Source organism: Castor canadensis, chromosome 10, assembly GCF_047511655.1.
Source record: "Castor canadensis chromosome 10, mCasCan1.hap1v2, whole genome shotgun sequence".
Classification (NCBI taxonomy): Eukaryota; Metazoa; Chordata; class Mammalia; order Rodentia; family Castoridae; genus Castor; species Castor canadensis.
This window is the reverse complement of record NC_133395.1, coordinates 74,735,538-74,757,253: the sequence shown is the minus strand read 5'-3', so window position 1 is coordinate 74,757,253 and position 21,716 is coordinate 74,735,538. Positions and strand designations below refer to the sequence as shown.

General features: G+C 44.9%; 1 pseudogene; it reads left to right on the top strand.

Moving 5' to 3' along the window:
• LOC109681452 (cilia- and flagella-associated protein 337-like) overlaps positions 1–18,724 on the top strand; it is a 41,467-nt pseudogene extending 22,743 nt beyond the window's left edge.
• The last annotated feature ends 2,992 nt before the right edge of the window (positions 18,725–21,716 follow it).

Sequence of the window (21,716 nt, the reverse complement as noted above, 5' to 3'; positions counted from 1 at the left end):
CAAGATTTGTGATTGGGGCTCAGGTAGAACCAGATGCCCTGAGATCCAGGCAGCTACTTCCTCTCCAAGGAGGGTGATGACCCCATGAGGCCAGAGGGGATGAGTCCAGCTAGGAGTCCTGATGTACCTCTCAGGATGAGGGAGAGGTGATTTTCCTCAAAGAAGCATCCACTTCCCACTTCTGCTTGGTAGGCCAGGCAGTCTACATTTGCTGTGCAATCCTTGGGAAGTCAGAGAGCCTAAGAGATGACATTCCTGCTGTCCTGTGGCTTGTTAGAGGACCAGAGTCAGGGAACTTCTGTGATTCTTATTAGGACTCAGAATGCCCCAACCTTTCTACTGATCTCTGGGACTCAACAGCTTCCCTTAAAATTGTCTGCATACCAAGCCAACAAGACAAGTGTCAAGAAAGCAAGGCTACCATGCCCCACTTCTGCCACCACCTCATCTACCCTAAGTACCCTATAAATATTCCAAAAAGTATAAGTCATTAGAATCCAAGCTCCATGAATATAAACTGCATCTGTCTTCACAGTGATCTTCCCAGGACCTAGCCTCGAGCCTGGCTTGTAATAGTTGCCCAATAAATCTATTTTCATTCAACCAACATCTGTTACGTACCTCTTGTGCAGCAAGTGTGTGCTGTTTACTAAAAAGTTCAGAGATGAGCAAAACCAGGCACAGTCCTGTCTTCATGGAACTTGTAGTTTAGTGAACGTTGAGTGAATAGATGTAGTCATGCACAAATGCCCCAGGGAAACCACGGTCACTATAAGATCAGAAGTTGGGCATGAGTCAGTGAAGTATTCAGTCACTCTTCCATTGACCACGTGCATAGTGTGACCCTCAGCGGACAGGCACAGAAGACAAATGTGAATACAAGGTGATTCCTGAGAATCTCACAGACTGGAGATAAACAACTGAGGAAATAGTAACTATGCAATGAAACAGATGACATAATGACATATCGAATGCTGGAGAAATACAAGTGGGAATTCCTCTAACGTCATAGGGGATACTAAAAGATGACTAAGACTATTCCAGAAGGACGAAGTAGGGAAAGACAATTTAAATGAGGGGCAAGGGGAAAGTGTGAGCAAAGCCTGGAAGCATAGAAGCATATCTTCTGAGCTGTGGAGGGTGTGAGGGGCTAGCACATTGGGTATAGGAGGGAAGCGAGGCCAGAAAATTAAATTAGAGCTTGAAAGGTATGCTAAAGTGTTATCTTGGCCTGCTTGGGCTGCCATAACAAAATGCCACACACTGGGCAGTTCAAGCAACAGAAATTCTGTTCTGGAAGTTAGAAGTCTAAAATCAGGGTGCCAGCACAGCTGGGTTCTGATGAGGGACCCCTTCCTGGTTCTTGGACACAGCCTTCTTTCTGTTTCTCACATGGCAGGGAGAGGGTGAGCTGTATATCTCTTCTTGCTCTTATATGGACACAAATCCCAAATGGTCTCTTGGTCTCATCTAACACTGGTGACCTTCCAAAGGCCCCAACTCCAAATAAGTCACCTTCAACATGTTAGTGCTTCAACATGTGAATTTAGGGGGGACACAAGTATTCAATCCATAATAGGTATGTAAACTTTATTCTTCAGGTGGGGGGCGGGGAGCGTGGGAGTAGCCCAGACCTAAGTACTCACAAAGTATGTGGGGTGGGAGGGGTTCTGGCAGCCCAGGATCATGGGAAGGTGGTAGCCATTGGCCTCTTTTCTAACAGTCTCACAATGTCAGCTATGTTCAAACAGAAGGAGCATGCTAGGCCATCATGAACAAGTCCCCAAGGAACACTCTGTGGCAAGTACAAGGGCAAGGGTGAAAAAATGTCTTCATAGGGCCAAGAGAAGCCAATCCCTCCTCATAGCAACTTCCTTGCAATAAGAAAGGCAAAATACTCATAGCCAGGGGGTCTTTGAACTCTGCAGCACTGGTCTTCACAAACCCATGTCGAGCTCTTATCTATCTTGAGGGTATGTATCCCAAATTCCACCTTTTGAAGGGAGCAGGTGGCTTCAGTTCCTAACAGCACATTTATCCACAGTAGAGGCCAGGTGTGAGCCCCATAGGAACTTAGTCATGGAACACGATGCTTTGGCATGTAGACCTCTGACTGTCGAGAAACTAAACCACCTTGGCCAGGTCTTGGGTTCTGTTGCCCCACGTCCATTAACATTCAGTCCCAGTGAGGGCACCTTGTCAATAACCTGCTTGCCAGAAGCATAGTAAGGTAGGGGAGTTGCCAGAGTAGCACTTCCCTGGTAAAGGTAAGGCATTTGAAGAAGACATTGCACCTCTCTGGCTGACCTTGATAGACACTCACAGGGAGGATGGAGGTTCCAGGTGAGCCCTAGGTATGGGCAACCATAGAGGAAGAACTCTGCTGCCTCCTCTGTCTTCAGGGTAAAATGAAGGACTGTTAGCTATGGGTGACTTGGGATTTGATTTCTCAGCTCTGCCTTTCTCTCTCTCTTCTCAGAACCATGGGCACGAGAAGGATATCCTCTGTGTGGCTCAATGCCCACCTTTTCTTCTGGCCACCTCCGGTTTCGATGGGGAGATTATCATTTGGAATGTCATCTCAGGCCACATATACTGCAAGCTGAACACCCCCAGGCCTTCAGATGGCCCAGACCACAGAAAAATTAGGTAAGGGACAGGCTTCACAGCCTCTCTGCACTGGCCCCTGCTGGCTTGAACCTGGAAGGTGAAGGTCCCAATTCTGGGCTTTGCACTTAGAAGTGGTTGGCCTTATTTTTGGTTTGCTTTATCAGATGGAGATTCCTAAAGCTGGAATGGAGCTAAAGTTCAAGTAGCTCTTCCTACATCCCTGGGTGTCTGTCCATCAAAGCCCATCTCACAGAAATCCCACCACCTTTAGGAGCCCTCTGCTCACCCACTGTCAGCCTGAAGGATGTTCTGCCCCTGCTGAACCCCTCAGCTTTGTTGGCACATGCTTCTTCCCAGGTGGCAAGCCTACTCCCCTAGCCCAGCTCAGGCATCACCCCCTCGATGTCTCATCCAACTGCAAGTCTTCAGGTTTCTATGCCATTCTCATCCTCCACCCCCTCTGGTGACAGTGACCTGTGATAGTCCCACTTGGATCTGATCTTACCGCATGCATGTTGTATTGCAAAACTTTTCCCTATCTTCCCATCCTACACCCCCTATTTTCTTTTTTCTGGTCTGGTTCTATTTCTTTAAGTCCCTGTCACCACTGATGTGATCATGGTTTCATTGATTCATTTATTCATTCAAAACATACTGATGAACTGCTGTGTGTTCTTCAAGTCTCAAACCAGTTAACAAATGCATGTGGGCAACAAATGCAAGATTCATACAGCTATCAGTTTCACTGTTGCATGTACAGGATTGAGAAACTGACTGGAACCCCCAGCCAAATGAGTTTCCTTCCCTGCTCCCAGAGCCTAGGCCTATCCCTTCCAAGCAGCAGTCTGCAGACTCATCTATGTTGGAGCCTAAGAGAGGGGAGACAGGGAGTTGGCCATTTTTGCATAAAATTAAGAAGTCCTTGCATGAGCTGAGGCCCAGCCAACAAATCTTCAGAAAGCCAATGGCCCAGATCATGATTCCCTGCTTTAGGCATTTGGTAACTCAGTAGGCAGAGCAAACAAAAAGCTCTAACAAGTTATTCAGTGATAAAATATCTTTGAGCCTCTCCCAGGGGTGTAACTCTGTGAAAGATGAGCAGAAGAAGACAGAGCGCTACTCTCAAGGGGCTCAAAGTCAAAATGAAGGGACAAGATGGATACAGCCAACAGGTAAAATAATGGCAAAGCCATGCCATCAGTCTCAGTCCTGCTTGAGAGGTGGCACCTAGAGGACAGAGGTTAGGAGCTGAAGCCACTGGAGATGAAGGAATTAGAAAGAAATTCTTACCTGTGGATTTACCATTTAGTCTGTTCCTATGTCCCATTATTCTATACAGTAAAAAAAGATTATTCTATGAAGTTCTCTCTAAGAGTGTCTAAGAGTTTTCAAAACCTTTAGTGGGGAAGGGGAAGCAGTGGCATTTCCTTCTAAAGGTTTCTTTTCTTTGCTATTAAAATGAAAATAAAGTCACTGGCCAAGAATGTGATGCTGACCTTTCAGGCTGCAGTTCTAATGTGAAACCCTGTTTGCGACAGCATTTATTGCTCAAACTTATGAGACTGTTTGGTGGTTTTGAGAAACCTTTCTTCTGCTCCAAAATGCAAAGGCAGCCATCACCCCCAATAATTCACACTTCTGTGTTGAGAAAATGGCAAAAAGGTAAAGGGAATATGTGAAAGTTCTACACCCTTCCAGGAAAAAGCAGCCCTGGCTCTTCTTGAAGGTCAAACTAAAACCTAATGGCCTTTTTTACATAGGAAGGGTGAAGAGATTGACATCTTATTTGGAAAACTATCTGGTCAGGTCTTCTTGGGAAAGAAGGGAGTTAAGATGGCAAGGTAAAGCTGGGTGAGCTGAAAACATTTCTGCCAACTCTCCATCATTTTAGCTTCATTTGTCCTCAATGGAGATTGTTACTTCTTCCCCCACATCAAAGAGAAAGAATTCCAGTGTGAAAAAAAGAAACCAAGGGGCTTCAACCTGGCTAAAGTCCAGGAAATCTGTCGGTTCACTGAGAGGACGGTGTTTTTATCTAAGAGAACAATACAAAATTTTTCATTAGCTACCTCTTAAGTGTCATTTTATCTCATTTATTTTTATCTCATTTATCTCACGTTGACCCTGAGAAATAGGTGATATTTTATCCCATTCTCATAAATGCAGAAAGTGAGGCTACAGAGTTAAGTAACAGTTGGTAAAACAACTGCTGTTGGTTGAGTGACTTTGCGCCAGCCTGAGCAGCACCGATTATGTGTTCACATAGGGTCTCACTTGATCCCTGGGAAGCAAGTCATCTCCATGTCACAGATGAAGACAACTGAGGCATAAGGAAGTGACATACTCCCTCAGTCTTCATGTGGGTAGGTGGTAGCTGGTATGCACATCCATCCTTCATACCCTGCATCCCTCAGGACCAGGGTGGGCAAGTGACAAGAGTTTGTCTTTCTGTACCTTCCCCCTTTCACTTCTTCCCACCTTGTCTCCCAAGCACAATACTCCCTGGTAATGAAGAGTAATTAATGCTTAGCCCAAATTACCAACAGGGTCTTCCAGGAAAGGACCTGGGGCCGAGGAGCCTGGCAGGAGACACAATACCATGTAGGCAAGTAGGTGACCCTCCATCCTGCCTCTGAGGGGACCCATCCCCCTAAGAACAACCACAAAGTATGTTGTCAAGGACACAAGATTTAGAGGCAAACGTGTGAATTTGAATCTCATCTGCTCCATCAGTAGCTGCACACGGTCCCTGGAGGGCCTTCTCTGCCTAGTGCCTGTTCCATCATTCAGAAGTCCACAGCAAGTGTGGCTCCCCAGAGACACCTTCTCTGATCCTTTCTCCTACTGCATGTGCCAGCGGCACTTGGTTCCTTTCTTGGGATAGTCCCTGTTAATTTGTTTGGATCTTGGCTTTGCTTTCTTCCACTACACTCTGTGGCATCCTAGGCTGAGTCCCTGAGTGCCAGCCTGCTTGAGTTTCTCAGATCTCTTTGCCCCTCCCTGTAGCCCATGCCAAGTCCCCATTTCTCATATCTCTTCAGAAGTCTTAGGGTCCTTGGGCAATGTTGGGGTTCGCTGAGCTGCCAGAGCCATTCGTCTTCCTATGGGACTAAGCTGGGAGGATTCTTAGCCTGTGAGACAACACTGTCAGTGAGCAAGTGAGCTGTGAGCTGTGATTTCTTTGGGGGCCCAAAAAACAACCACAAAGCTTTCCTTTAACCCTAGGCCCTGATGGAAGTGTTTCCCGTCTTGCCTTCCTAAAGATCCGGGCAGCCAAGTTGGACTCGGCAACTGCTTCCCTCATCGCCAATGGGCCTGGAGGTGAGACCAGAGGACTCCAACAGTGGGTACTGCCATTCATTTCTAAGACAAGGCCATTCCAAGCCCAAGCTGGGTGAGGAAGACCCTAAGCTTCAGTGCCCACCTCATGCTGCCTCTACTATTTCTTGCTGGACTTTATTCTCTCTTCAGATCCCAGGATTACAGCCCCACCTGTTCCTGCCTCAGCCTGCCCTCCATGAGGAGCAAGGATGCACCCCAATCCCACTTCTTCCAAATCAAGTCTTCCCCCTGTCCCTGGTGCCCCTGCTGCTGGCCCAGGGGGGCTGGCTGGACCCCAGGTCACCTGCAGGGGAGATAGACTTCCAGCCATCCCCAAAACAGCATGGGGCCCAGAGAAGAGCCATTTAATCAGGCTAAATACATACCAAGCACAACCTGTCACAAACAGCCACAGGCAGCTTGACAGATGACCAAAGGAAGAAGGGCAAAGAACCATGTAATGGAGAGTTGGCAGGGCCTCAAATCAGCTACGGAGCCTGCTCATTTTATAGAGGAGGACAAGGGGGCCCACTGAGGCCACTGACTAACTAGCAAGGTGACATTAACCAAGTAACAGGAAATCCAGGCTTCAAATGCAACAAGTGGACCCAAGTCCTGCGCTAAAACTCTGGGACTTTAACTGAAATTGCAAGTTAAAAGCAGCCACTGTCTTGCTCTAGCAGGGGATAGGTATTTGTATTTGGTCTCAGGGTATTTGGTTGTTTATGTTCTCACCGACGAGGAAGGCCACCTCCTAACAGTGCTCTGCCTCATCCCACCCAGTCCTAAATCTGCAGACTCTGTTGGCACCGGGTGCCCTCGGATGTACCACCCCTCCATCTTCCTCTCTGAGGTATCCATCTTTTCTGCTTTACCTGGGTGGGAGCACAGAGTACCCTTTCTCCCCTGGGAGAAAAAGAATTGGATTTCACACCTGTGGTTTAGGGAGCTCCCTAGAACAAGTGATGTGCATGGGGTCCCCATGTCACAACGGCTTGCTGTTGTAAACCCCGGGCCACGTGTAAACCCCAGGCAAGAACTGGGAAACATAGACCAAGTAAAATTCCCAGGGAATCCCTTTGACTAGGCAAGTTTCATAGTGTGTGTGAATAAATGCACACTCTGCATGCTCACATGTGCTCACACACACACAAGCTAAAAGTCAGTAATGACCCAAATCTTCTGTACTTTCCTCCTCAGACAAAGCTGGAGCCATCCTCTGCCAGTTAGACTGCCCTGATTAGTGGAGAAGGTATAAGTCACCGAGTCATTGAAACCAAAACCTGCAAAGAGGGCATACACCCCCTCTTCCCCAGTATATCTTGATTATTCTCTAACTGCTAAAATAAACCGAAAAAATGGAAGAGTAGATGTTGCCCCTGGTGTTGAGGCTGCAGGGGCTTCTCAGCACAGGCCAAGAATCTTGGTCTGGGTGGGCTTGGGACCCCTGGGCAGAGGGCTCTCAACCTCCAGGTTCTGTCACCCTCTGGAGGCTGTTCATTGGGGCTGGCCTCATGGCAAACTTCACTCCTGTAAATTGGGCAGCCAATTGGATAACTTCCCAGCTGTGGGTTTGGTTTTCTGCTTTCTTTTATTTCTTGGCACAAGACTGACTATATAACAGAGTGACTCTGCTTTATTTATCTTCACTGCATTTCTAAACTTACTGGAGGGTTACTCCAGGCAGAATGGCTCATTCTTAGCATCTGTGGGGTACAGCATGTCACTTGCCAGTGTGTGTGTCTTCTTTAATGGGCCCTATGTGTGTGTGTCTCAGTCCAGCAAGAACGCCCAGGTGAGCAGCATCTCTGTGACTGCCGGAGAGGCTCTGGCTTACCTGGCTGACCAACAAGGCTTTGTGCATGTCTACAACATCAGGGAGTATGGCCTGCAGGGACCAGAGTCACAGCCTCCACTACAATGAGCGTAGATTTGGTTTTAGTGCTATTTCCTGGCTGGTAAAATTAAGTTGTACCAGTAAGGAGAGATTCCCTTAAACCCCTTTGAAAGCACATCTATAGAAAAATATTTTGGTGAAAATATTCAATATTGGCAAGAAAGCAGGAAAATGGACACGTGTGTACTCTTGGATAGAAGGTAAGTTGCTATATGCTAACTGAAGGCCAAGTTGATAATATGTATCTAATGCTTTAAATGGCAATTGTCTGCCTAGGGATTGGGAAGAAAGAACTAGTAGGTGTACATAGAGACTTAGTTGAAGACATAGTTTATGAGTGACAGAAAACTAGAGACAACCTATGTGCCCAACATGAAGGGAACTGATGGAATACATTGAAATATTTAGTTGTTAGATAATGATGTTGTATAAGAAAATTTGTTCATAGGAAAAATATTTATGATAAATGGTTAAATGCAGAAAATTGAATCAGAAAATAGTATCACAATATGATCCTTTCTTTGTTAAACCAAAGAAGGAGGGCTGCAGGTGTGGCTCAAGTGGTAGATCACTTGTTCAGCAATCTACCAGCACTGGGTTCAGTCCCCAGCAATGAAAAGCAGGAGAGAGAGAGAGATGGAGAGAGAGAGGGAGAGAAGTCCAGTGTTGGACTGGGGCGGGGTTCAAGCGGGAGAGTGGGAGAGTGCTTGCCTAGCAAATGAAGAAGTGTATGCAAGAGTTAACTTCTAGAAAGATACAGACAAGGTTTTAGGAAATATTATCTCTTTGTAGCTATAGATACTTTTTATTTTCTTCTTTTTGGAAAGCTGTCTTTTAAATTTTTTTTCTGCATACATATTGCTTTGGTAGTAACAAAAATATGTTAAACAACTTTAAAACTCATTTAATTATAAAAGTGCTCATGTTTAGAAAAAAAATAAAATAGTAGGAAGGAAATGAATTAGTTTTCTGATCTCCCTTGGCTCCCTAACCTCCATTTTTCCATGTAAGACTGTAAATGAATTTATATATACACACACATGTAAAAACATACATACATGTATGCAGAGGAATACACACACAAAGCATAAGTTTCATTCAGAACTCAGTTGTTCTTTGCATCTCTTAGACAACTTCCCAAGAACATAGTTAGCTCTACTATATTTTATTTTAAAAAGTTTTTATTAGCATAAATTAATTGTACAAAGAGGTTTCATTGTGATATTTATACACAGATGTAATGTATTTTGATTAAATTCATCTAGATTTCTTTCTTAGCTCCTTACTCCTACCACCTCCTCTTTAACAGTTTTAGTGGTTTTCATTATGCTATTTTCATACATACATACATATATTGTACTTTGATCATATTCATCCCCATCCCCCTCTTCTTTTCCCCTCCCACTAGTCATTTTAAGTGTTCATATTAATAGTCTATTAATGTATTTCTTGAAGACAAATTTAGAGTTTGTGGCTCACACCTGTAATCCTAGCTACTTAGAAGGCAGAGATCAGCAGGATCACAATCTGAGGCCAGTCCAGGCAAGTAGTTTGTGAGACCCTATCTCAAAAACACCCAACACAAAACAGGGCTGGTGGAATGGTTCAAGTGGCAGAGTGCCTGCCTACCAAGTGAGTCCCTAAGTTCAAACACCAGTACCAGAAAAAAAAAAGAAAGAAAACAAACAAACAGAGAAGTAATCACATACTTCTTTGCAGTTACCACTTCCTGTTCTACCATAGGAGAAGTTTAAATGGCAAAAAAAGATCAGAATTTAGAAATAAGAAAGATCTGGTTTTACTCTGAGTACTGGGAGTGCACTGGTCAGCTTTCCATCACTATAACATATGCCTGAGATAACCCACTTATGAAGAGGAAAGGTTGATTTTGGTTCACTATGACCAATTGGGCCAATGGCTGCACATTGTGGTGGGAGCATATGGCAGAGCAAAGCCCTTTGCTCAGGGTCAGTGTTAGAGGTAGAAGAAAAGATTGGGGGGCCCCACACTCCTCTCCCAGGGCATTCCTTTAATGTCCTAAAACCTCCCACTAAACCCCATCTGTTAAAACTTCCACCACCTTCTTTTAATAGTGCTAAGTTGAAAACCATGTCATGAGTCTTGGGAGGACATTCCAGATCCAAACTATAGCAGTAAGTGTAGCTTTACCAGACTATTTTTAAAAATTACCTTTGACACTCTAAGCGTTGAAGAAAGTCACAGTGCATCACGTGTATCTTCCGTAGATCCCATTTCAGATGCTTTTAGACTTGGCATGGGGTCTTACACTTATATTCAGTAATCCCTTATGGCATTAATGCAACAAGCCCAATGACTGCCACATCAGTACCTCTCTGCATGCTGGACACACATTCAGATCTGACCCCATTCTGCAGGAACACTTACAGAGCACTTGGGGTGACAACTCCTGCATCCTACTCAGATGCTGTCTCTCTTTTCACTCAGAAGTGACCTTCTGGAGGGCCCATGTTGGCTTGGTGAGTACCATCTTTTTTAAACTTCAAGAATTTGTAAAAGAGTGAAGATAATTTTCCCAATTTTGGTCAAATCGGCCTTCTCAAAAGCCCTCTGAATTAATGAAAAGAGGAAATTGCATTTCAGTTCCATCGAGGAAAACAAACGTCTGCTGTCCACACAGAACTAAAGAATGAGATTGGAAGTCTTCATTTTTTTTGTAAATGGTTGATTGCTTTCCTTGAATTGACCTGGTGTTTTACTGCAAGCTTATAAGCTTAGTAGCTTAGTCATTTTGAGATTTTTTTTTAAACAGGGGTTAAAAAGGAGCGTGCTAAGAGAGATGGTTCTTTTTAACCTCTTGTTCTTTTGCTTAGACTGATCACCCACAAGGGGGTTTCTGCTGTGAATCATTTGATGTCTTGAGGCTAGAGTTAGAGGGGTGGAGGGTGATGTGATAGGAGATGGGGAAAGAAGGGTTTCCAGAAGAACTCAGATGAACCTGGTCTCTCTATTCCAACTTTGGTTAAAGGAATGAAGAGGTAGTGATCCAATGTCCCTTTCACACTGTAGCAGCTTGGAGGAATCAATTCTCCCTTTTATCTCACTCGTTTGGAGCTCATAGAGGAAGAAAACATTCTGCTATCATGCTCCCTCGACCGCACATATGCCTGTGGAGCACGGATGGGGCGTACATAGGTAGGGAGCATCCATCTAGCCTCTACCTCCGCACCCTCCCGAAAGTCAGCACCAAAGACATTGTCATGAATTCTCTGAGTCAGGCCGCTATAACAAATAGCATAGCCTGGGCAGATTAATGAGCAGAAATTTATTTTTTCTCTGTTCTGGAGCCTGGAAGTCCAAGATGAAGGTCACAACATGGCTGGGTTCTGGTGAGGGGTCTCTTCCTGGCTTTCAAAGAAGCACCTTCTTCTGTCTGCGCATGGTGGAGAGAGACCTCTCTGGTCTCTCTTATTATAAGAGATTATATAATCTCTTATTATAAGAACACTAATCCTATCAGATCAGGGTCCCACTCTTATGACCTTACTTAACCCTAATGGCCCTATCTCCAAATTGTCACATTTTGGGCTAAGGCTTCGGTGTATGAGTTCTGGGGATGCATAATTCAATACATAGCATAAAGTCAGTTTATAGTCTCTAAAACTAGCAAAATCAAAGACATGCAAGCTTAGAGAACTCAGTGGGATAAAGGCAGTTAGTTTGGGAAGGAACTGTCTTATCATGAGCGTCACGTCTTGGTCATGCCTTGGGACAATTCAGAACTGGGAGAGCTATGTGTTTGGCAAGGGCATGGTATGTATGGGCCATGGTAACCACAACAGCTTGACCTATTGCTCAGAGGGACTCTGTGCCCATTTCAGCAGGACAACCTGTCCCACAGCTTGTGTTTCTTGAAGCAGGTCTGGAACTATTTTGAACTTAACCTGCAAGTTCTCAGTACATTATTGAGTAGCTTATGCATCCACCTGGTGCATTTTTTAGGAGAATTTTAGATTTCTGCCTCCAAGGCCAAATGCAATTGTTTCTCCTGGAACTATAGAGACATAACTTATTTTGATTAAGGTGGCCTCAACAGGATTAAGGAGACCTATCTGTGTTAGCAGTAGGTTTTGCTCTGGCTAGAAGACAGATTGCCTTCCATCATATGCATGCTGTTAATTCACTTATCTCTATTCATCCAGGGACCTTTGGGCAGAATAGCCCCTGGGATATTTTTACTCCTGCATCCTGGAGCCACTTAAGAGTCCCCTCTGAGATTATGACAGATCCTCAGCGCATGCCTGCTCACCCAGTGCCGGAAGGAGATGCTTCTGCTGGATGCACAGGAGGACGGGGCGAGCAGGACATTATGGAGGAGAAGGTTCATGCTGAGGTTGGTGCGGGCACACCCAGTTCACCTGTGCTTCCTTTGTGGCTCCCAGGCAGATCAACCACAAGCACAAGTCACAGGCTGAGAGTCGAGGCATGGCCCACAGAGTCAAGTTAATACAGGAGCAAGAGCATCCTCTCCATCCCCATTTCCCAAGCCCATTGTATTGACCAGAACTAGGGGGAGGGTGTCAGCCCATCTGTGAAATGTAGGAACTGATCTCCCAGCATTTTCCTCCTTTTCGCCAACAGAAAAGCAGCTGTCCCTGGCTTTGGGACAAAGGAGATACAGCACTATTCAACCCAAGTGACTCATCTGAAGAAAGCAGACTCTGCACGTTCAGCCCACAGTGCACACTCCCCATTCTGAGATGCAATTTAAAAGCAGGGCCTCCTAATAACTAAGAGGAAGATATGATTGGCTTAATGCCTGAGTCCATGAAAGTCAAAGTCAGAGCAAGAGACTTGGAGAAGGCTGTGGTCGATGGAGTCTTGATTTAGAGCTCTGTGAAATATATGGATTTTCCAAGAAATGCTTGCCCTTTAATAAATTGAAAAGAAGGTCATTTCATGAGCTATTGCTCAGCAGCTATGTTACAGCTCAAAGCAGGACACCTGCTCTGCCAGCAAAATCATATGTCTTCAGTTTTTCCTTGGCAGCTGCGTGGAATACTGATCACACGGTATAACCTAGCTGCTGACTCCAGCTTAGAGCCCCGCACATGTTCAACATAGAAAATAAGGGAACCAGGCAAGCAGAGATCGGGAGAAGATTCTATCATGTCCCAAGCTTTCCACATCTCTGCAATCTTGTTCCCAAGGTCATTAAGAGATGCCACAGGGGGAGATCTTGGGAGATTGTCAACATCATAGGGCACTATTGGCTGATTTAGAAACACAGTAATTTCAGCATGCATTTGACATGGAGAAAACAAATCCTTCATTAATTTTGATAGACTTGCAACTTGGAAAAGGAAAGCTCGGGGGCAGGAAGGAAGAGAGAGAAAAAAATAAAAAGGAGAAGTGTGCTGGTGGGGACAAAAGTCCTGTATGGACTTTATGCCCTGATGCAGGCAGACCTAGGAAGAAATCGATCTGCAAGTTCAAATGCAGTGGCGGGGGAGGGAACTGGATGGAGTAAGGTGAAAAGAAGAAGAGAGAAAGGAGGAAAGGGGAGAAGTGGAGACAAGAAGAGGCACAGAGGAGAAATGAGGAAAGGGATACTCAGTTCAACAAAATCAGGATACTACCATTTACAGAATGCTTGCCCTCCAGGGGTAAAAGAGGTGAGCAAAATCTTCACCAGTGACCTGGATCTTGTGTAAAGAAACCACGCGGTGATTCTATTATTATTTTGCCCAATTTGACTGCAGGTACCTCAGGAAACATTCTAAATTCATTCCAAGAAAAATGTACTGAAAACAAGAACCTGAGCTCTTACGTAGTGCATCTGGACCATTCGATTGGGAACCTAAATTGTAAAATTGCAGACTAAAATGTTTATTGCTGTTTGTGAATTAAGGCTCCCTGAGTTCCACTCTCAAGTTCACCTTAATTAGCCATGGGATTTCCTCCAGTACTCATTCTGCTGATCTATAAAACAAGGAGGAATGGGACCGGAGGATCTTGAAGTTTCATTCCAGCCCTAAAAATTGTATTTTCTGGGATTGTCTGTTTCACAAAAACTGATCGTGTTGACTGGATGTCAGTAGTAATTCTTCTAAAATGTCAGCAGATCACACACCACCACAGATAAAATAAGTTGACTGGATGCAGAAAATATTCACCTAGAAAATACTACATATGAGTTGGTAGTTAGAAATCGAGTAAAATCTCAAGGAAAATACTCTTGTTATCTGACCAATTCAGCCAGACTGAATCTTGTTCTAATACAGAAAAAACATGTAACCAGTAGTTTAGCAGTTGTGATCCTATTCTCACATCTATGCCTTCTTCTTCCAGAATGAAAAGACCTCTAGCCTTCGTTCTCAAAAAGATTCCATTGCTGAAGGTGAGGTAAAAGAAGACATAAACCAACGGTCTGCATTTTGCCAAGGCAGGTCAGTCTGAGAGGGCAGCCAGGTCAAAGAGGGGTCCTCCTGAAATAATGCAGCCTTTCCTGGCTGAAATATCCCAGGCTGCCCTGTCATCTGATTGTGTCACTTGTTCCTAAGCTCTGCCGGCCAGGGAGTATAACTGAGGCCACAACTCAAGTCTCACCAAATGGCCCACCCAAGGAATTCAGGACACTCTAAGGCACCCCCAGTTTTGTCTGGCCCTGAGACATGGTCAAAGGCCACTATCAGTTCTTGGCCTTAAGATCCATTGGCCCATGTTGCTGCCCTCAGTGGGGCACTACAGCACTGCCTTTACCACAGAGTCCTAGGGTTGGGGGGAGGCTCTGGAGTTCCCAAAATTGTAAAAATTTTGGTACTTAAAGGTCCTGTGTGTGCTCCACGTCCCTGTGCACTGGAACATGGCAGATGCTACAGAGAAGCAGGGCAAATGAATGCCTCTCCATCCAAATCTATGAGGCCCCATACTGGCCTTCCAGGATCCCAGTCACCAAGAGGCCCAAAGGAACAGCCCCATCAGTGTCACCTGCTGCTTCTCTCTTCACAGGATTTGGATCTGGGCCATAGAGCATATGAGGCTCAGCACTTTGGTGCGATGACTCCATGGTCCTCCAGAGCCGGGCTCCTTCTCTACATAACTGCACCACTATCTTAGCTCCTCTAAGCCAGGTAGTTACAGGAGCCTCCTGCCTTCCACTGCCCTCCAGGAAGTGCAGACAGGGGCATAGGGAATGGGGCTCCAGCTCAGTTAGCAATCTTCATGGAAATTTCCGGAAACTTCTGTTTACTTCTGTTCACATCTTGTTGACCTGCACTTAGTCACATGGCCACACCTCGTTGAAAGAGAACTTGGGAGTTCTGTGACCAAGGAGGGGAGGGTAAGAAAGGATTTTTGGTAGGCAATTAGCAAGCTCTGTTCCAGTAGATTAAAAAAAAAATCAAAATGCTTTTGATATTGTCAGAATCCAGGGGGTATTTCACATAGAAACACCATCCATCAGCCATGTGTATCACATCAGAAAATGTCTGAGAGCCATACATCTAAAGTTTGGTTGGGGAGAATAATTGGCTTGTTGGAAAATGACAGTTTCGCCTTTGAAAACAATGTGATACTGGGCACATTTAAACTTCCTGTTTATACACCTGGAAATCTCCCAGGTGAGTATGGAATCCACTAGGACTGTGAGCACAACAGTGTGCAGGGGTTGGAGACTGGAGAAGGAGGGGCTCCTTCCTGTCCCCAGACATCACCAGTGTCATCTTCAGTGTTTTTAGCAATGCCAGCAGAAGCAGAATGAGCACCATTCTTTAAACACCTTGCCAGGACCTGTTTTGGTTTTAATTGCCTGTCTCCTCACTGGGCTTACACTGCTTGTAGGGTGCAAGGTGGGAAAAGACTTTCAAACAACGTACATAACAAATGCAGCAGGAGACAACCAGAACAAGATGCTACATGACTCTTGGGTCCACTCCCAATACAGGCAGCATGGAATGGTGTAAAGAAAGTTGGCTCTGAGCTCAGAACTGGTTTCATTTTCTGTGACTGTTAAGAGGCTAGTTGAGTGAAACATAAAGTCAGTGAGAAAAGTGATGGAGGAACGGAAGAGAGGGTTCACTTGGAGGCTGCTAGCCAGGGGACAGCAGAAACCCTCTCATCCAGTTCCATCAACACCAGGTGTGGTTAACTAACTTTAAAATATATATCTTTTAAGACAGGAACTATTAAACATGAATACACACATTCTAAAAACATTTCAATTTGCAACATTAAGGTGTACATTCGTTCGCCAGTCTTCTGATGTTTAATGTAGTCTTTCAAAATGCATTATATATGATTTTCAATTCTCACCTTTTAAAAGTAGAGCAAGAACTTAGACATTTCCAAAGCAATACGAGTGCAGTATCCTTCCAGATTTTTATAATTTCCCTCAAGCTTTAACAGTTATTTTACCTATTGTCAATTCCATACTACCCTCCAGGTAGTCTTTTCAAAGAATCCATCTTAGCATTCACAGAGGGTTTTTTTCATTATTTTCACATTAATTTTATTAATTTTCATTTTGTTTAAACAAATTTAAAATCACAAGAAACTTTACAACTGGCATAAACAGATCTGAGAAGAAACACAGCTGATTCTTGGTAAGTATGCAACTCAACCCCTTAGCTGATGGGGCAGCCACGCACAGGACACGGGCTGCCTGTGGGGTGAGCATTCAGAGGGCTTGGGCGTTGACAGGGTATTGACAGAGTGTCAGTCAAGACATCAATTCCGGTAGGAGGACATCTGCTGCAGTGATCTTTGAGCAACAGGAATTCCCTGGAAATCAAAACAGGTTTCCTCTGGGCAGCTTGGCTGTAAGACCAGGGATAAAGAAAGAAACCACTGGAAGGAGGAAGGAGATGACTGTCATTAGTCTCCCCATGTTTATATTACAGATACTTCCTACATTGTCTTATGGGGGTCCAACCTTCTCAAATAGTACATGCCGTATTTGACACAAAAAGTATGTTGAGAACCTTGGACCTGGGAAGACCTCGGACATTAGGTAGAGAATTACAGAATCACCTTGTTCAGTTTTCACAATATACTTGGAAATGTTCCATTTATTATCTCCACTTTACAGATAAAGAAATGGAGCTTAGTGAGGACAATGATTTTCCCTAAGTAAACCGCTCATAGGTGATAAGGCAGGAATAGGATCCCACTGCTCTTTCTGCTACCCACAGGGAAAACAACATGCCTTGCTTTTATAGGAGCACAGGAAGAAAAGGGTGTGGCTCACACACATGTGCTCCAAACACATAGAAGCTATGGGCAACTGGCAGATTATGGTGGAATCAAGCACCCTGTGCAGAATGCAAGCCAGAGTGACAGCGCTAGTGTGAACTAACTGATATATGTGTTGGCTGGGGTCAGCTTAAACAGGAGTAGAGGTGGCTGGAAGGAGGTACTTACTGGGCTGTGCAGGGTGAGGTGAGGCATGGAAGGTCATCTCTGGATAAATGGTACCAGAAAGGCAAATGACCCAAGATGCACATGCAGCAAAAGGGACTAAAATACCCCCGGTCAGAGGTTGTAGGACAGGCCAGAGAAACTAGAGAACAGGTGGACCATAGGACACCAGAGACAAACCATGCTTCAGAATTAAACACACCTCATACCCCTGAGAGATCTAGAACATTCGGGTTTGGTCTTAAGGTTTGTGTTGGAAATAGTCCATGAATACCTACAGGGAAAATTTACCCAACATTCCCTGTACTTGTTGAGCTCCACTATGTGCTAGGCACTGTGCTATGATTCAATTCTGGGGACACTCACACTTCATTGAGGGGGAGAGGGGTCTCCAAGGCTCCAACATTTCAAAGTTTGGCTCTTAACTGGCAGGAGAGGTGCAAAGCATTATGGGAGCACTTCAAGGGAGGTTGGGAGGGTGGCTTTCTTGAGAGAGGGAATTCATACTGTGACCTAAAAAATGAGTCTGGCATGGCCATTTATAGGGAGCTTCAAAAGAATGTAGAGCTGCTACCACGTGGCTAACTCCCAAGGATGTCACGCTAAATGAAATGAGCTGGCCACAAAAAGATAAACGTTACGTAAGCCTATTTATACGAGGTACCTAGAATGGCCAGGTTCATTGAGACCAAGTAGATGGAATGGGGATTATTGATAGGAGAACAGGGGCTGTTGTTTCAGAGTTTCAGTTTTGCAAAGAGTTGTGGAGGTGGCTGGTGGTGATGGTTGCTCAACATAAATATACTTAGATGATCAATTTATGTAATGTGTATTTTACCATAATTAAAATAAAGAGTGGCTGAAAGAGTGTGAAAGATCAAGGCCCTTGAAAATTCTGGGAACTTTGAGTTGTTCAGTGTGGTTGAAGCAGAATTGGGGTGGGAGGAAGCATCGAGAACAGAACTATCAAAGGAAAGAATTTGCGGGGTAGAAGAAGATGGCTTTTCAGGGTGACCAGGATGACGGGAAGAGTTGGTAACAGAGGACCAAGGGGAAGGGATCCACATAGGCAGTCTGTATTTTTGCTAATGGAAAATACGCAAATGCCCAATATGTTGGCCTCAGTTTGAGCAGGGGCAGCAGTGAGCTCCAGGTGCCCAAAGGATCCCCGTGCTTATTTATTTCTTTTTCACCAGGCTGCTACCACAGAGAACAAGCTTTGCCAGGAAGTGCCAGAGCCCAGCATTTACCAGACCCTCTGGTACAACAAGATCACCTGGGTGTCTGCTGTCCAGGAGAAGCCAGATCTGTCTGTTATTGGCTTCAACTTGTTTGATGTAAATTTCCTTCCACAGGAAAGGGAATCGGTGGCAGGAAGGAGCATAGACCCTAAAGCAGTTTCCTGTCTGAATGCTAAAGGGCCTCAGCTGCTATTTTCTTTTCTTGGCAAATTCTTCTTCCATGTGTAATCAAAAGGCCTGACTGAGATTAAGTTTTGCCTGAGAGGAGCAAAGAAAAACAAAACAAGAGATGATTTCAGTCAACACGAGCTTCTTCCCAAAGCAACTGGAGTTTGAGTTTGAGAACAAAATGAATTTGAGGTTTTTCTTCCTTGGAGGCTATTATTTCTTTTCGTAGAGGAAACACAGAACCATGGCTGCAGCCAGTGACCCCCAGAGCTGCTCCTCCATAACTCAGTACCACTGATGGGGTCTTCCTTCAGGTGGAGTGAGCTGAGGACAGCGTGTGAGAACAGTTGGTAAAACTAGCTGACAGTTTGGTAAGTTGTCTTTGTGCCAGGGAAGCCTTATTTAAGAGTTTAGATGGATTCTTGATTAAGAGTTTAGATGGATTCTTGATTAAGAGTTTAGAGTTTTTCCCAATAACACCCCAATCTTACCAACAAGGAAACTGAGGCTCAGGAAGTCAAGTAATTTACTGACGGCTGACAATTAAATAATGCAGAAGAATCCAGAGTCACTGCTTTTTTTTTTTTTTTCCATTGCTATGGATTGAACCTAGGACCTTGCTAATGCTCTGCCACTGAGCGTTACAAACCCAGTCTCGATCTTTATTTTGGTCCTGAATGTAGACTATAAATCCCTACCTCTAGCTCAATAGCATCATTTTGCAAATGGACATTGAATACAAGACTGAAAAACTAGGCTAGGTGCCCATGGCTCATGCCTGTAATCCTAGCTACTCAGAAGGCAGAGATCAGAAGGATTGTGGTTCGAAGCCAGTCCAGGCAAATAGTTCATGAGACCCTATCATGAAAAAAATCACAAAAAAAGGTCTGGTGGAGTGGCTCAAGATGTAGGCCCTGAGTTCAAACCCTAGCACCACAAAAAAAAAAAAAAAAAAGACCGCAAAACTAAAAAGTCTCTTGGTCTTTCTCCCAGTCCAGAACTTTCCAGTAGTTACTTTCTGTTCTCTGATCAGCCCATAATCGGTATCCACCCTAGACCTGGGCAAGGGACGTCCTGCCCTGGCCAAGCCCCTCCCCACAGGGAGTTCTGAGGACCCAGGTCCATTCAATTTCATGCCCAACTAGAGCACAGTCCAGGTCCTAAAACTTGGAAATCCCATGTGCAGGTGGTCCCAAGTCCATATCCAGAACTATTCCCAGACCCATCCAGCCAAAGAAGGACCACACAGTCCCAAGGGGCAGGCATTTGCTGGGAAGTGGTAAACAGTGGGTACACTGGCTGGGGTGGGGGTCCATGCATGTGTTTACTGAGGTTCCCGTAGTACAGAGGCAGCTAGGGACAAGGAAGAAGGAGAACAAAGTGGAGGCTGTAAACCAGGCCACCCTTTCCTTGCCACATTTGCCAGGGAGCTCTGAGGACTCTAAGATTCACCATCCAAACCAGCCTTCTGGGGCCTTATGGCACGTCTAGGGTGGGAGGTAGAACATTCTGCATCTGTTACATTTTTATTGTGCAATTTGTTTTTGATAATAGGCTTCCATTTGTACTGGATCTCTCTCTGGGCCTCAAAAATCTTAGAGGTGAACCTGCTTTTACTTCCCTTTCACTGCTCAGAGTCTCCTAATTCCTTACTCCAAGGCCCCTGTGACCTCATTTACCTCTTGAAAGACCACCCCTTGCAAAGAATGCTGGATTCTCACTAGGCAAATATTAGAAATCCCTGCCTGTCCTCCCCCATACAATACTACACCAGTGTGACTAATTCTCAACGTGTGTCTGTATTTCCAGTAGTTCACTGCCCTGCTTCCTGATAAAATTGGCTGATTGTCGCCCAGGATTTGTCTGATCCAACCATCTGGGAACCCATCCCCAGGTGCTCATGGAGAGCCTTCACATCAAAGAGGATGCATGGTTACCTGTGAGGAAATTCAAGCTAAACAAGTCCAGGCAAAATGAGAAATTCATTGACTCACAGAACTGTGGGGCGCTATGAGCAAGGACTTGAAAACCCTGTCCAGACTGTTTTCCCATCTCTTGTTCTGCGTTGCTGTCCCTTCCTTTCACTCTGTCTGGGACCAGTTGCCTCCACAATGCAGGAAACATATAGCAATCCTCAAGCGTTATTGGCAGCTTTTGATCTCCAGAAAGACTGACTTGTGCTTCAAGTTCCAAATCCCTAGCAAAAAGACCTGATGGCAGATCTTGAGTCAGTACTTAACTTGGTCCAGAAAACTAAGGGCTGAGGGATGGCTCCTTTAAATATGGCTGCTTGCAAAGAGCCATGGGGTGTGGAGACTCGGACATCATATACGGAAGAGGAGGATGGGGACTCCTAAGGCTAGATAATTGATTTCCGTTGCCACGCAACTATCATATCCTTCCTTCCTTCCTCTTTTTTTCCCTCCCTCCCTCCTTCCTGACTTGACTTTTAATCCTGGCTGTTCTCCTTCCTGCTGTTTCCAGTCCTCCAGAAAGGACCTGGTCCTAGCTCTGCTGCCAGCTTGCTGATGGTCCCTGAGTCTCAATTTTCTCAGATGTTAAAGGGGGAGAATTTGTTCCCACAACAGTGTCAAGTCTTCGAGCTTCTTAAATAATCAACCTAACTTTCCCACCCTGCTTTTCATAGACTTCTAACCTGTGGGTTTCCCTCTACTCAATGAAGTATGTATTCATTTTTAATCCTTGATTTTGGATCACAGCAATTTCAAGTCCCATCTGCAGATCATAGCCTGCCTACTGGGGCTATTTTCAGTTGACAGCTCTTCATGGCACTGTTGCTGTTCTGTTCTGCAGCACTGTTCCCTCTATTAACTAGTTCCTTGAGGAAATAATGCCATTATAGGGAGTCAGTGGTGGTCAAAGCAAAACCATCTTTATAAATCATGCCAAGCACAGTTTTGGGAACCTGCAGACACAACTTCCAATGAATCTGTCCTTAATGGAAGAAAATGGTAAATATCTGACTTTTCCCTCTTTCTGCCCCTCCCCATTCCCTCCTCCTACCCTCCACAGCCAGTATCCTGCTTTCTTACCTGCAATCCTGTGCATCAAAACAGAGGCAG